Source organism: Schistocerca nitens, chromosome 9 (genome assembly GCF_023898315.1).
Source record: "Schistocerca nitens isolate TAMUIC-IGC-003100 chromosome 9, iqSchNite1.1, whole genome shotgun sequence".
NCBI lineage: Eukaryota > Metazoa > Arthropoda > Insecta > Orthoptera > Acrididae > Schistocerca > Schistocerca nitens.
Window position 1 is genome coordinate 419500005 of NC_064622.1, and position 17339 is coordinate 419517343.

A 17339-nucleotide genomic window follows, 5' to 3' on the forward strand; every position below is an offset into this window, starting at 1 on the left:
GTATATAAAATTATATGGAAGTTTTCAGTAAAGCAGATGAGATATTATTTATCTTGTAGTGGTTTGCCTTCTTTCCTTCTTCGTTGATTGCCCTCAGTGTTGAAATAGTGGCTGAAGAACTAGGTGGTGGACGTGCAGTACTGTCTACTGTAAATGATGTAGCCAACAGTTGCACACTTGTGTATCACAGTCTTTTACTTTCAGTTTTCACAAGCCCACAATCATACACAGTTATATATGGCAAGTGCACTATATTTCTAACTTCCCATAAGCCTCATTAATAGTTAGCAGGAAAAGTCCACATACTGGTACAAGAGTTTCCTGCTGAACATCAACGAGCAGTAAAAACATAACCACACAATTCACAGTTCTTTCAGAATAATCAGGTATGTATGGAACAGACACTGTAATTGCTTTAGCACAAGGCCTATTGGGGTTACACTTATTTTACTGTTAAGTTGATGCATTGTTGTCACTCTAAAATAGACAGGTTCCAAACGTCCACATACTGGTACAAGAGTTTCCTGCTGAACATCAACGAGCAGTAAAAACATAACCACACAATTCACAGTTCTTTCAGATTAATCAGGTATGTATGGAACAGACACTGTAATTGCTTTAACACAGGGCCTATTGGGGTAACACTTATTTCACTGTTGATGCATTGTTGTCACTCTAAAACAGACAGGTTCCTCGTCTGAAACTCGACTGTGGACTGACTGTCTCATGACCAAATATTGGGCCCTTATACATCCTCACAACAATACATGCTGAAACTATGCATTGTTCAAAGTTAAATCTACAGAAATTACAATTAAATCTTAGCTAATTAAATTAACTGACTACATCAAAAAATTGGTTCTTTTCAACAGTTTCTTCCACTACAAGAGTCAGGCCGAATTATTTGTTTAAATTATGAAATTAACATACAAGGTTATATAAACAATGCTTTTGACAAAGCTGTTAATTACTTTGGAATTAATTAAAGGCCAGCTTTGCTAACATGTTTTCGAATAGAGCCAAATAAATACTTCAAGAATACTATTATAGTTTGTCTTCCAAACGTTTATAATTAGTATAGAATTTATATTTGTTTGTACATCAACAATAGAATTTAAGTTACAAAACAATTACTGACTTCATTCTATAACAAAATTTACTGACTGGGCATAACTGAAATAAATGAGAAAATCAATTATATACCTAAAACTAAGCACAAAATTAGATCTGGTTTTAAATTCTTTAAAAATGAGTGCCAACCTTTCTCTTATATGAAAATGCAGATTATATTCATGTATGATTTAGTCATCAGTTAAAATGTGAAAAAAAACGAATTTTAAGGAGGCAGATGGCAAAACATGAGGGGAAGTAAAAATATCCCAGCTTTCTTCACCACAACCTGTCCAAAATTCGAAAATAATACTGATATCAGCAACTACTGTTGAGGAAAAGTATATCTAGAGCACTAGGTCCTGTTACAAGATGCCCCACATATAATATGGAAACAGCATGTTTACAATATTTTGTGACCTACTATAAGGTTTGCCAAATGGTGTACACAATGATGCCAAAAGGTCGAATACAGATTCTCAAAGTTAAATTCCAAAATTACAAGAAAATTTTAGGCTGTATGATTGTCAGTTCCCTATTAACATTAGTATAGGTTAGCTTACAAAAAACTGCAAAAGGTATAGAAGGAAGTACATAGCGTCTGACAAATTTCTGATTACGATAAACAGAGTTCTTGTTGCTTACAATTTGTCTATAGTCCAAATATGTGTGAAATCTGAGTAGTGAAATGACAAAATTAACATATGGTGAAAATTTCCAAAATTATGGACAAAATTCACATGAAGTTGTTCAAAACAAAAGAAAAATATCTATTATACAAGTCACAATCTTTACATGTATGGGGACATAGCATTCAGATTCCAGATCTGTGGAACATTCTGTCCCAAAAGACAAAACTACAACATTACAACACTAAACTATAGAAATAAGTGCAGAGGCAAAGTACTAGAATTAAAAATTGAAGTTTGCATCTATGAAGTTCCACCTTCAAAATCATCAAAAGAGAATAAAAAATTTCAGAGTCTATGTGTATGTTGAGTGAGCCAACTCGAAAAACTCATGATCACAAACATAAATGTCTTCCACAATATTTGCTAATTATTCACACAAACTAACCTACATACATAGAAAATTCATTGACAAATGATTTAAAAAAGTGTATACTCAGGGTTGAGATACGAAATTTCATTGAAACGTAGACCACTAACCTAATAGTATCTAATTTTATGAGATTCTGATAATTATTTACAACATGGTTCGTAGAACATACTCCTGAACTTTTTAAGTTTTCAAATTTCTGTGTCAGATATAACAAATCGTGTCATAGAACATCATTCCTTGCCATTAGTATAAATACAAGAATTCTGCATATAGGATAATTTCTTGGCTAACAATATACAAATTTCAGTCACATGACTGATGTAGTTGACAGATGGTTGAGTACATTACCCAGCACCTATGAGCTCTTGAAAGTTGACTGGACCAATAAGGGTGCAGCCACACAGTAGTGTATGAATGGATCCACCCACATCTCTCAGTTTTCTGCCTAGATTTCTCATCACACTCTCTAACAGATAGGTAATTCCCTGTCTAACTTTCACATTGATTCCTGAAACATTGCTGTTCAATACCTCCCTTACATCACACAGTATATGTTTTGTTTATCAATACTGAAGAAAATTAATATTCAGGGTATATGTCAGAATGGATTTAAAAGTGTTCACACACATGGTACATTAATAAACGGAGCTAAATTCAATGAAAAAAATGAACTAGTAAGATAATATACAAATATTTACATATAAAGATACTGCAACAACAATCTTTGGATTTATTTAGTTCAAACTAACTATGAGGACCTATGTGACATTTTTCCGCTTAAAGAATCAAACCCCTAGACAAGAAGAACTGGAGCCAACTCAATGTGACAAGCTAGGTAAACTAGAAAGTTTATTGTAATTTTTTCTCCTCTCTAATCTTCATAAAAAATTTTGCTTATTGCTTAATGTGGATTATAGAGGGAAATAGCAAATATGGGGCAGAGTACAAGCTACATCAAACCAGTCTCTGGACTGAAGGCCACAACAACAACAACATGATTCAGTAACAAATCTTTTTGTGGTTAATTATTGTAATAGTTCTGTTCCTTTTGCTTGGTTAGTATAATGGGCAGGCTTTTCATTGTATATCACTATTTGTGTTTGGGCAATTTTCCTTCTTTAGTTTTTATAGTCTGTCTGAAAAGTACAGTAGTTTTGAATAGAGCAATCCTGTCTTGGTTGCAGAAATAAACAGCACATGGCTTGCAGCCACAGCATACTTCTAGTGACTAATAAATCAGATGTAAAATAGCTGTTTCCTGTGTTGCAGTCTATATCTCAGTTTCTTTATAACTGACTCACATAGAATGATTTCTTGTATTTGAATCACTTCCAAACAAGTAAATGCAGCCGGAGAAGAAGGGCACAAGAAAGTATTTATAATTTTGAAGAAAATTATTCGTGCAAAGGGAAAGATAAGAAAAGTATTAAGTACAGTTGTCCAAGGCATAAAGGCAAAGGACCATGGAGAAGTATGCTACAGTTTAAGTAGTTCATAATTATAATTTTAAATGTTGCCTGAATACAATATGCATGAATGGCTCTCTTAGGAGCAGCTAAGGCAGTGGGCGAATGTGTTGAAGGAAATTGTTCTGCCACCTTTCCTTGAAGAAGAAGATGGTCTAGTGGCCGGTGAGCCACATGTCCGAAAGAACAGATACCATCTTAGTATCTATATAGTTAAGGCTCACCGGCCACTTGACCATCTTCTTCTTCTGTGCAAATGCACAAACAGTGCCCGAACTCTTAAGGGAATTGGCAACGCGCTGCGAGTAATGAGTATAATGGGCGGGGGAACTACGAATGTAGTGCGGGACAATACGTTGAGAATGTGGGTTTCGCAGGAGGTGTGCTAGAAATAAATCCCTGCAGTCGCGCTATCATCTGTGTCCTTGGTGGCTCAGATGGATAGAGCATCTGCCAAGTAAGCATGAGGTCCCGGGTTCGAGTCCCGGTCGGGGCACACATTTTCATCTATCCCCGTTGACGTATGTCAACACCTGTATGCAGCTAAGGGTGTTCATTTCATTGTAATTTCATTTCAATGAGCTGCATGGTCACTGATGGTATCTGTTCTTTTGGACATGTCTGAAAGAACAGATACCATCTTAGTATCATTATACGTATCACCACTGAAGTTAAGTCTAGCTTACACGACGAGACTAGGTTGTAGGCAACTGCGCTACCGGCTACTGAGCATGCGCTCCGCACGTTTGCGCAAGTCCTTGGTGAAACTAAGCACTTTCAGCATGTTCCAACTTTGGTGACACTAGTTACATGAGTTTTGAGGTTATGTGTGTTTGTTGAGTGTAGACAAACTGAAATACAAAATGGGGAACAGAGAATAATTTTCACTTTTTGGATATCTATGCTTCGCATAGGTGTTTGTAGGATTTCTGTGATGCTGATTACAAAAATAAGCAACATATTGCTGCTGCTGAAACTGTCATTTGCGATCGTAATATAGACAGTTTGACAATATCTGAGCTGCAGGGCAAAATTGATTCATTTAGGAGCACATACACAACTGTATTAAGGAAAATAGCAAGTGTAATTCTAGCTGTGGAAATTCTCATGTCTACAAGACTAAAATCCCATTGTTAGAGTTAACCAACTCTTTGATAAGGAATATTGTTGACAGGATGGAAGGCTATACAAATTCAATATTTATCTGTTTAAAACGTCTCTGCAGTGCTCCCCATTCACATATGTTAGAATTTTGAAATATTGCCACTGTACAGATCTATCTTCAAGAGAGTAGTTTCCAAACCATTCTCTTATTAATGTGGCCTGCTTTGGATAATTATTGTTGCTAATGTCAATAATTATTACTGTTAATGTTAATAATTATTGGTGTTAATGAAATAGCATCATCACCAACTAAAACCATATCTTACAGCGTGTCGAGTGTTCTCGATTCTAACGCATGCAATATAGTATGTAATTTCAGTTCTAGTGGCAGTGCTTCATGCATTGCAGTACCTTTATTCCTTATCGCATAATTAACTCTATTTAGAAGAATCGTGAACAGTTCTGGTGACATTCTAAGATAAATACAAGAACATCTTGTATCTTCCATTATAAATTATTTCAGCAAGGATGCTGAGCAGCTGAGCTGACGTATTTTCTTCATCCAGTCATGAATCGAAACAGGATTCCTACTTTTTCTTATGCAGCGATTCCACGCAACAAGCTTTAACTCCATCACAACTCGTGCAACTTGCAGCTGCCAATACTTTCATTTCAGACATGACTCAGGGACCCACAAAACGATGAAACTGAAGTGTATACTGGTGTCTCTGTGTCTACAGTGATATATGAAATCACTTGCGTGCAATTTGTTCCACGCAACAAGCGGCGCAACCAAATGTCGTCGTGTAAACTAGGCTTTACACGCAAGGCTGAGTGGCGCAACGCAGCACGTTGTGTTGTTCTCGGCGGGCAGTGCCCAAGCTGCCAGGCAGAAGGGGGCGTGGCAGTGGCCAGACCCATCCACTGGAACTCAGTGCAGTGGAGTATGAGAGGAGGTTCACACATTTCACACACACACATTTAAAAGGGGATTAACACTAGGAGAGCACTTCACTATGCTGCACCAGTTTTCACATTAGTTAATAACACAGTTGAACTCTTAAAACTAAAGGAGAGCACATGCCTTGATAGGCTTTTTCTTTTTTTTTTTTTTCTTCAAATCATGGACGCTATTTGCCATGATGCCGGGGTTCTGGAACTATTGGAGGGGACGGTCGTAACCATTTGCAAAATCCCTTTTTATACAATATCCATATCAGTACAATAATAAAAATAGCTGTGACTGAGGTTACTGTGACACAGGGTATAATAGCTGTATGTAGATTAGTGGCTGTCTGCCATTCACTTAAATGTGCTAACAGGCAATCATAAGAAATTTGTCCTCTCTCATGTTTTAAAAGGTCAGCAACTGACGTTAAAAGGTGGTCATTCAATATATTAGATAAAACAGGTAATTCAGTTGACAAAGGAACCACGAATGAACTTTCAGGTAGAAAAAACATAGGTAAATTGGCACAAATACTGACAGAGTAAGCCCTACTGACATGAAAGGTTACAAGTGGCGTAATAACATCACAATAGGAACTGTTTGATAAAAATCTGCTGTTCGAGATTTCTATCTTGTATTCTGTGACTGGAAGTTATGTTCATAGCAACAAAGTGTTAATATCGTAGATTGGTCTAATGCGTATAGGAGGTTTGTGCTAACGGTCCTAAACCAGGGTTCCACTAGGTGAATGACGGTTCATGAACATGGCGGTGATCGATGCTTTCGCAAGAAAAGGCTAATCTCACATACCATAGGATGGTTTCAAAGGGCAATTTCATGACTCATGAAATTATGAACATGTATGAATTCATTCAACTGATTTTGTGACATCGTAGTATATTTTTGCAATGCGGACTAATGACTAGAATGTCTGCTGTATTCCAGCATATATACTGCCTGGTTACTGACCACACAACAGGGAACACATGTATCTTGTAACACTCAAATTGACAATACGTGCAGGCAATGGGTATAAGTATACGGAACTCTAGAGTGTTGGTGCGTTTTAATAAATGTGTCCTAGCCATAGTATAATAGAGTAACAAAGCTTCATGTATGGCAACACTAAACACATTGATGATGGCAAATTGGTGGTAACATTCTGCAATACTTGAATAAATTGTTTGGATGGTCAAAGTTCTGAACTCAGAATTCCTTGCAGTCCTAGTTGTATTGTGACACATAAATTGACAAGTAGCGGTTGGGTAGTCTGCATGTTATGTGACAGTGTTTGTATGGCATCAGATGCACAAGGTTTAGCGTAAGGTTGAATATCTCAGCTTGTATAGTCGCGAGGTCCCGTTGTACATAGTTCTTAAAAGATTCATGTTGGAGGAGTATCATAGCTGTAACACTGTGTATTTCCATAGTGGCTGATAACAATGTGCATTAATTGTACTTGTTGGTGTAATAACATCTCATGGTTCTGTTGAGTAAATATGTCGATTTGTCTGATTTCTTTATTCCAATGTTGGGAATCTTTATGATCGGGGACTCTGAACACAGTTTTGAGTATGGCGCCTCCGGCATCGAACCAGGCTCATTTTATGCATGGAGCTGGTACAGTTGAAACTATACTATGCAGTTCACTTTGAAGATGATCAATATTTTGCCTAAGATCACGTAATACCAGTAACGCTTTCTTCTGACCCATTTGTACAAGCAATGATTCATATCCTAACATTTGATCAGCAGTTTGTTGCAGTGCTAACTCTTACTTTATGAAGGGCACACTATCAAGTACTGTATTAATCACTAGATGATGTGGGGTGTACCATAGATAGACTTTCGAGTTTTTCAAGCATGGTGCCTGACACCGACGGGTGGTTCGTAAATGATGGGGCACTGGAAACCATACAAATAGCTGACAGCAGAAATGGTCCTAATCATGATTAGGTGATAGTCGAGGACAATGAAGTGGCAAATGTAATAGGATAGGTAGCGGAGCACTTGTGTCCACGTAATTCCAAATGTCCAAAATCTGGAAACAAACAATGGTCTGAAATCCTTCAGGCAGTCCAGAATGGCGAAAATACGTTGCATGAACAACAGAAAAAATGACAATCATTTGTTTTATTGCCTTGAGTGTAGAGTAGTGAACAAAGATAGAATGTGCACACCAATAGGACTTGCAGACACAGTCCCAAAGAGGTGACTGAAGGTTACAAGAAGAGCTGATCTCCCTTTATATTGGAAATGAATTGTACTTTGCTCTCAATTACTTGCAGAACAGAAACTCCTCATGTCTCTGGGCTCCTGCACCCTAGATTTTCGACGATTGAACCATGATTTTACAACGACACCAGCGTGAGAAACACGAAAAGATGAGTGCCTAGTTTATTCATTATTACATGAAATGACTTTATTAACTGTGCTCTAATGACACCTGCCTCATAATAACTTTGTTGTTGCCCGAAAATGCAGTATTTAGCAGCATGAGCAACACCACAATCATTATTAAATTTTTGACCTTTGTTGTGGTAGGGTTGTTAGAACCCGATGAACATACTTATGTGATTCAAAGTGAGAAGTGTCATAAAAGGGGTATAATATTACTGAATAAGAAGGATAGAGGAGTGCAATTGATATGGTTTATTAAGTGATGACCAACAAAACAATAATTATAAGGCATGTAATTATGGGTTCATGCACCCATTGAATAGATAAGTTTGTCTGCCAGGTTCAGCTTCATGTTCTTGGGCACAAAAATTGTGCCGTTGAATGTCAACATTGTTAAGAATGATAAGAGAAAAAACTTGATGAGGATCTAGACACTTCTACAGTGGAAACAGAAAGCGTAAGGGATTGAGTTAGAAAAGACTAAGTTGAGCATAATTTCTGATGAGCTTTTCCTTTATGAAGGCACATCGTTGACATGACCGAATCGCCTACTTAATCGTTTATACGACAATACTGCAATTCCAAGATAACTGCTACATACTTCTTCAAACAAGACATCTCTCATAAAAACTTTGTTGCACAACCAAATTCGCCTACTTCATCCTTGCTGTTTTGCAACTAAATTCGCTGTCTCAGTAACTCCTAGGTGTTGGCCTCATCGGGTCCCGCTAGTTGTTTAAAACTCACATCTATCCTTTGATATATCACCGTGCCCTGAGACATGTCATACAGTTAAATATTAGTGCTTCAGTAGTTGGTGATCCTACAGAAAATACAATGGAAGAAGAATGTCAAAGAGTGCACAGGTTTTGAACTGAGATTTACACTTACTGGCGGTTAAGCTGCAGGCTAGACGCACTTCGGGTCTGACAGTGCTTGAACAGTGACTGTCAGAGACCACGGAACACTGTTCTTGTGAACTCTTCTTCAACATGAAAGATTAAAGTACATGGACTGGACTGTGGCATGAAAACTAAAGGTGTAATGAATGTTGTGGTTAGCTGAAGTCTGTGCAGTTGTTGGCTGCTTCATGCAAGATGCATGACTCTTCAGGTGTTGTTCTGTAGCAAGTTGAAAGATGAAAGTGGGTAGAACGGACTATGCCGCGAAAATGAAAAGTTAAGGAATGACATAGACAGCTAGGGATCCGCACAATTGCCAGTCGCATCATGCAAAGTGCGTGCCCTTGCGGGTTGTCCTCTTGAAGTCAGCTGAACTAGGTGTTGTGGCCAATACTGGTTAGCGCTCGAGTAGAACGACAGCACGATCGAATGTTACTTATTGGTGGCAATCGCCTCTCCCACATGATAACCCATGAACAATGAACGACAGTGCTTAATCGTAAGAAGGGAGGAACGATATCTCATTTGATGTGGTTGGAAAGGTAGGTAGGACTGGTACTGTCAGAAGGAACTAGCAAGCTGTTCGCTCCTTGACGGAAGACGAAAAACAGGATAGCTTCCCTGATTTGATAGTAGAGTAAGTGATACAGGGGAGGGCAAAACATCTCAGCAGACATCATTTTTGAACTTCAACTGGGTTGGTTCCCAGCAATAGCAGATCACTCATTTAATGTGCCATGGAGGACGGAGGTTGGAAAAAAAAAAAAAAAACGAATTGCAGAAGCACCTTCATTATTCAGTGAACATCAAGGGGGGGAACATAGTAAGTTGACACAAGAGCCAGAGGGGATTGGTTGCCTCTGGTTTATCTAATGACCAAGACATACAGCCAAAATCTCTTGCCCTGTGGGGGTTATTTACTCTGTTTACATGACCTACATTAGGGAGGCGTGCCGCATGTCTCTCCAAATAAGCATTCAAACACAAATCAAATAAAGCATGATTAAATCTTAAGTTACCCTTCCAAAATAGTTTCTTATCTAGAACATTATTAGTAAACACTTACATAATGGGCAGCACTCAGGAACTTATTCTAGCATAATTGAAATCCCACAAAATAAATAACTACCCTCAACAATCTGGCAACAAATTAACACATGGAAGTATTACGCTCATTGACACAAATGCTAAATTACTGGTGATGTCAAAACTCTAGGGGATTGCCTTGGTAAATAATTGATAATAAAACGTAGACAAAATGAATACTTAAAATAGTATATTTACATAAGTAATTGGCAACCCATTGTAGTGAGATACGCAGTGGCAAAACCGCAATTGAAGCAAAAGTACAAAATACTATCTCCCTTACACAAAACTCTCTTATTCTCCAGTTATATTTTGTAGCAAAATAAGTATAAGTATTCTCTTTATGCCCTTGTTTGTATCTCCATACTGATTGACATGTCTTTGGTATGTATATCTACATGAATTCTATCATTAGGTTATTCCAATGTTATTAGTAATGCTGTATAATAGTACAGTGTCAGGTTAATACTTCCTCTAGCAATGTTTTAGTTTAAAGTGGTTTCACGTCTCCTTCAGAGTTTAGATCGATAATTGCCATTACCCTCCTTGATATTATTAAACGTTTACCTCTTTTATATGATATCTCCTGCTTTAATTTGTACTCCTTTTCTAGTAACTACGTAATGTTGGTTGTTGATAGCCTCCTAACCAGTTGTGCTGAGTTATAATTATTGTTCCTTTTGTTGACTCTCTCACCTACCTGCTCCCTAATACTCGTTGATAATGGTTTGACGTTACTGGTTGCCTCTCGATGACGTCGACATAACTTACCTGTCGGCGTTTTTGAATAAAATTAGTCAGTTTGCCATGTGTAGAGTGTATAGGCAGGAAGGTAATTTCCTTAGTGTTGAAAATGTGTGTAAAGTTATGCAAAAAATTCATCGCATAGTGGTTAAGAATTCTATGTTGAGAATCTATGCTGCTTGAGGCACTAAGATGCAGCAGGCGCTGCGCTCGCAAGATTGCAGAGTGCTGACATTGTGGATATGACTGGATCTAGCTGGTGTGGGAGCAGTGCTGGCATGCACAGCTAAGAGGTCCATCCTGCTGGCAGGACATCGAGCGCTAAATAACTGCAGAATAATTTTCTGCAAGAGGCGGGTTAAGTGATGGTTTTATAGTACTCATGGTGACTGTCAATATAACTTGTATACCTAAGAGTAGCATGGAGAGCTGCATCAAACCAGTCTCAGGACTGAAGACCACAACAACAACAACCTAATGTCATAAATTGAGGCATAGATGACTTTTCAAGTAACTCTTTGCAGGTCATGGGTTCGATCCTAGTAGGAACTGTCTCTTTCCCAACTGAAGTATGCGGCAGTTTTATATCTTTATTTTGACCGTTACTCTGTTGAAAGATACCTGCATGGTGTTCTACTGGAGCTTTTATCTCACCCCTCTTTACAACTCCTGATTAGCAAGTACATAAAACACTCTCAATGATACCATTGCAGCAGCTTAAAGATTAACTTCAGTAGTAGTCCTATTAGCGAAGGTAAAAATGGGTTCATATAAGGTGTGGATGTTTCGTGTGCTTCTTCCTTTTGTTAACATTTATTGTAGCCATCGCTGTATACTGCGCTAGGTGACACGACTTAGATGCTTCAGGAATGCAGGGATGTGTGATTTCTTAGCAGTTGTTTCTCTTGCCTGTGACTGGATACAGAACAGATGGCTGGGCTTGGTCCGAACGGGTGGGGGGGGGGGGGGGGGCGGTGGTGGAGAGCAGAAAAGGGCCTCTGTATGTGGAGGCAGGGTAGCTTTCCTTGCTACGTGCTGAGTAAAATTCCTCTGGGTGGTTACTAAATTTCTTCCAGGCTTGCCTTATGCTGTTCACAACATTTATTCCTGGAGGGCCTTCTTTTCAAGGGACACAGACAACTCACTTGTTAAAATTCACAGAACTGTCACGATTCATTTACTCACTTAGACATTCTGTTCTTCTAAAATGTACGTAATTGATAGGTTTTATATTTCTTCATTAACTGTGATGACAATTTGACACACTAAAATATCGTTTACTTGAAACTCGGTGCTAATAACTTCTGAAATTGACAGTGGGGTATGCAATTAGGACTGTTAGTCGTGATTGGTATTAACTCAGTTTATACTCTACTTTACTTTATTTTATGATGGAATTTCAAACTCGATACTTTTGACTGACATGTTTACCACACAGCGGTCACTTTACACAATAAATATCACAGCAAGGGCCATCTTCCTTGATGCCATATAGATCTGTTTATTAGCTGCGAGAGTGGCAATTCAACCTAGCTCAGGAGATCAATTTGAGACCCCAATGTCTCCTATTATTTCTAGTCTGGGGTAAAACTTGTAGAATCAGTAAGGCAATATTAGGCTGGTGAGTTTACTTTTATAACTATCTTCTTTGGGTCTGTTGGTTACATTGTAACCGTATGGTGGAAGGTGTGGAAGTGTAGCATGGGGGCTTACTCCACCGCGGCAAAGGCACATGGTCTGAGGGAAGGAGGGAGGGGAGCGAGGGTTATACAGAAACACATAGTATCATGAAAACTTACCTTGTTGTCTCTCCAGTGGCATATTAAGAAACAATATAATAGCACTTAGGGAGGACTCCTTTTACTTTTAAAGTAACATATGTATTCTTGTTAATTGAAGGCACTGTCTCTCTAGCCTGATATTTGAATTTTTTTTCCCTTTATAACATTATTATGGGTGTCTGAGCTCTTAGCATAAACATACACGTAGTGTGGTGTATCCCAAACTGTAAGTAGAGGGCGGGAGGTTTTCTCTGATCTCGTGCTAGTGGCAGTTATGAATATGTGTTAGTAACATGCTTTTATGGCAAAGCTTTAACAGCTTCTTCTGTACAAACCATTCACTAAATCAACTTATGAAGTGTCATACCATATTGCATATAAAAGATTAACTGATTCTTACTCTGTGTGTTCTACTGACATGGGCAACTTTTCCCCTTAATTCCGTTACTACTGAGTGTTTCCAGCTCTTTACTGCTACAGCAACATTACTGGATACGTTGAATGATGCAAGACAAAATGATTATGAAAAACTCCAGTCCCTTCCCATTACATACGACATCCTAACTTCTATTACAAATGGTTGCCAATACTTATGAATACTTACAAATAACATGCACAACTTAAATGAATATATTGCAATGACGGCGGTTTCCCGTCAGCTAATTCTTTTGCTTCACTAAAGTCTTTTCAAATTAAATACATGGCATGCTGGACCTAGTCCCTGGATCATAATCCATACAGGTGTTTTGACCTCAGTGCATATCTAGGTCATGCTATAGATGGTTGCACTACTTTCTTTCTTGTCTTCTTCACTGGGGCTGCTTGTGTAGTAGCCTCTGTTTCACTGTCAAGCAGAGGTGGCTCGGAACCCTTATACAACTTTAACCTGTCAAAATGAACAATCGCTGTCCATTCTGCTAACTAAATTTCTGCATTTACTGGTGAAGAAAGCCACATGATGGGGTATGGACCTTCATACATAGGAGTAAACTTCTTTGTCCTGCCCTTCTTAACTACTGGACTGTGCAACACCACAAATCTCCTACCTTGTACTCGGGCATTATTGCTCTCTCATTACTCCTTTTTAACTGCTAAGCCAAATCTTTTGCATTGTTTCCTCTTACTTTCTTCCAAATAGCTTTTAAACATCGTGCCAATCCCTCCACATCTATGGATCTAATCCCTGGGGCCAGTTTGTCAATTTCCAAAGGTGAATTCATAGGTTGGCCATATACTGCTCGTAGGGGGAGTATCCTGTGGCCTCATGGACATGGTTATTATATGCTGACATGACATATTGGACATACCAGTAACAACCAGGATGATTTTTATTGACGTAATAAGAAAGCATACATGTAACTGTGCAGTGGACTCGCTCTAAGTGTCCGTTAGCCTTAGGGTGAAACGGGGTCGATCTCCACTTTTTGGTTTGCAATAGTCGAGAAACTTCTGTAAATAATGCTGACATAAAGTTTATGCCTTGGTCTGTAAGTACAGCTTCAGGACTTCCATATGGTAACACCAAGTGGGTGACAAATGCTCGAGCTACAGTTTCTGCTGACATGTCCAGTGTGGGGACAAAAATTAGAAATCTGGAAAAATAATTGACAATATGTGTTGGTTATTCTATGGACTCAAAGGGAAAGGACCAACAATACCTGCTGCTACTAAGGCCCAGGAGCAAGTGGCTTCTGGTACTTGTTGTAAAGGTACCTTTGTTTGAGGCGCAATGACTTCTTAACGCAGGGCAAACAATTTTGTATATACTTTTGCACGTCTTGCCATCTGCCTTCACAGAAATAATGGGCAGCTATTCGGCAATTGGTAGCATGAAGTCCATTATGACATGCTTGCAGGCTATCATGACACTGTGCTATTATCTTAGGACATAATTCCAGGTTCAAGTACTGGTCTGGCACACAGCTTTATTCCACAGGAACTCTCAGATCAGTGCTTGCTCTCCTGCACAGTGAGCGTTCATTATGTCCTCTCCATGACTGGCCATTCTCACTTGTGTCATAAGGCCTATAACCTCTGTCCCTCAAATAACAGTTACCAACAGGTGCTGATGTAGAGAAGAAATTATTGCAGGAACAGCTCTTCATAGTGTCATTGTGCCCCTCATCAAGTACTCCATGTCCCATTATATGAGGCATATATTATACAACTGTATGTTTTAAATGTAATCACACTGTGTCACTACATTTACACAGTTAAGGTTGCTGGGAACAAAACATGAGACAAACCTGATCAGTATACAATCAAAGCATATGGGGGAATCAGAAAGACTGCATTTATGCATATTGACAGCAGCAAATACTACAGGACAACTTCAGCATTTTCTTTACAAGCATTTAAGATTTTCCATACTAGATGCATTAGCTTTGCTGTGAATGTATTTATTGTAGAACATTTGAAAAAGGTAACTGGGACAGCACACAGAAGAAAATACTCTGTAATGAGTCACTAGATACCAATGATTGCTTATATCAAAACACTCACTGGATAAAACTCACTGATCTTTGGAAACTTGTCATAATAGATAGGATTCAAACCACCTAATTGTGTTTCATTGGAGACCTTGTCACCAAGGCCATGATATTAAGAATCTATTCTCTGCAAAATGGGTTTTTATTATTTCAGAGCCTCATTGCTCACTATTTTTTTAATGAGACAGAAATTAGCATCGTCAACAATTTTACAAACGTTGCTTGTTTGATTTTTATTAATGCACACCACTGCTGCTTTTCTGAGGCTTTGTAGAAATGCAGTGTCTGCCATAGACAGAGATCATATTGGATGTAGTATACAATGAAATTAGTTAAGGCATTCACTTCTCTGAGAGACGGATGTGCTTGTCTTGGTCTGAATGACTTTTGAAATTTCTTACATGGTTATGCATTCAGAGTTAATGCCCTACACTGATACTAACAGCATACATTCCAGTAAGAGCAATGTATTCATGTGTGAAGTCACATAAACTTGATTACCTATTAGTGTCATTTTGATCAGTGGTACGGAATTTGGGATTCTGGTCTGCTACTCATTTTGTTTACTTAGTAGCATTTCACTTGCAAGTGCTGGAATTTCCAACACATAATGCAACATACAGAGCTGAGAGAGATCACGGGAAAACAATGTAGGATACACTAGATGCTGAAGAAAGATACCTTTAAACAAAAGCAGATGCTTTTACTTGTGGTTTACAAGTGAAGTGAATGTGTCATTGCTTACTAGGCCGTTCATTCTTTTCATTGTGTTTATACATGCTGTATTGAAATAAAACTTTCACAGTTGCAAAACAACCTGAGGTGCTCATAAACAATAAAAGTAGATGAGAAATTGACACTGCACACTTATTGAAAATTACCTATCAAGTTATTAAGTTCTATTTGTGCTTACACTGGTTAAGGTGAACATTAAAGATTAGCTGGAAAGCTTCTACTTTATGGGAAGAAACGACTGTTAATACCACAGTTCTGTTATTACTGCTTCTTGCTTTGTATTTACAGAGTTATAGTTATAATTATCAAAGAACAGAACTTGAGGTCTGCTTTTAAGTAACACTTTTAATCATATTTTCACAGAAGAAGCTGCTTGGCACCATGGTGTAGTGGTTATGATACTAAACTGTTGAAGGGAAGGTGCTGAGTTCAAAACCTGTATCGGCTGTACCATTTTAATTTCTGTATTTGGTTTGAGTACATTCTAGAGGTATCCACAAATGTCAAGAATCATTGTACTGGAATGTTCTATAGCTGTATATATACTGTATGTGTTCTGCCCGGAGGCAATTCTCTCTGTGCTCTTCTATGTGCAAGTGCTGAATAAACCTTCATTAAGTGGAGTAAGTGTTCATCATTCATCTAAATACACCTTCTTCTACCTGGCATTATTCTGGTGGAGAGGCTGGGTATTGGAACTTGTGATAGCGCACATTATCGACGACACAGTTGCTCCCATCAGGCCACGACAGAGCCACCGTTTATGTGGCGAGAAACCCGGGCTCGAGCCATATTCAACAGATCACAAACTACCGGAGACCGAAGAAGAAGAGGATGTTACAATGACAGCAACTGTGTACACCATGTCAGACATCCTTCCAGGTTCTCTGGTAACAATGGCCAAGATCCAAAAAAGTGGCTGAAGTTATATGGGCGTATAGCCAAATTTAACAAATGGGATGACACCATGTGTTTGGCTAACATATTTTTCTGCTTGGAGGGCACTGCCAAGCAATGGTATGAGAACAATGAAGAGAAGTTCACAAGCTTGGAAGTATTCCGGGCGGAAATGTGCAAGTATTTCAGTGACACGACGACGGAAGTGCAAGGCTGATGATAAAGTGTAGGGCACAGTGTCCACGAGAATCTACTGCATCCTACATTCAAGACGTCTACGAGCTGTGTAAATTAGTGGATCCTGGAATGAAGGAGGAAGATAAGGTTGCACATCTCATGAAGGGTGTTGCTGAGGACATGTATCAAGCCCTACTCCTGAAGGAGGTTTCGACAGTAGATGACTTCATAAAATGGTGCTCTATCGAGACAATGCATCAAAAAAGAATTCCATGCAAGAAGTTTAAATGGCTTCCAAATGTCATATCGATGTCTGTGATGCAGGAGGCAACTAATTTCACAAGTGTTCTGTGTCAGATAGTGAGAGAAGAAGTTCAGATGTCACTTGGATTGCACAGCAAGCAAAAAACCAAGATGCTTCAAGAGGTGGTAAGGGA

The 17339-nt window shown here is 38.6% G+C and overlaps 1 protein-coding gene and 1 non-coding gene across 2 annotated transcripts in view; both read left to right on the forward strand.

Moving 5' to 3' along the window:
- Positions 1–17339, forward strand: part of LOC126203645 (uncharacterized) — a 461213-nt gene that overhangs the window by 359792 nt on the left and 84082 nt on the right. The gene's annotated exons all lie outside the window — the stretch shown is intronic.
- Positions 4061–4134, forward strand: Trnat-agu (transfer RNA threonine (anticodon AGU)). Its single transcript has one exon. It is a non-coding gene; the product is annotated as a tRNA-Thr (tRNA).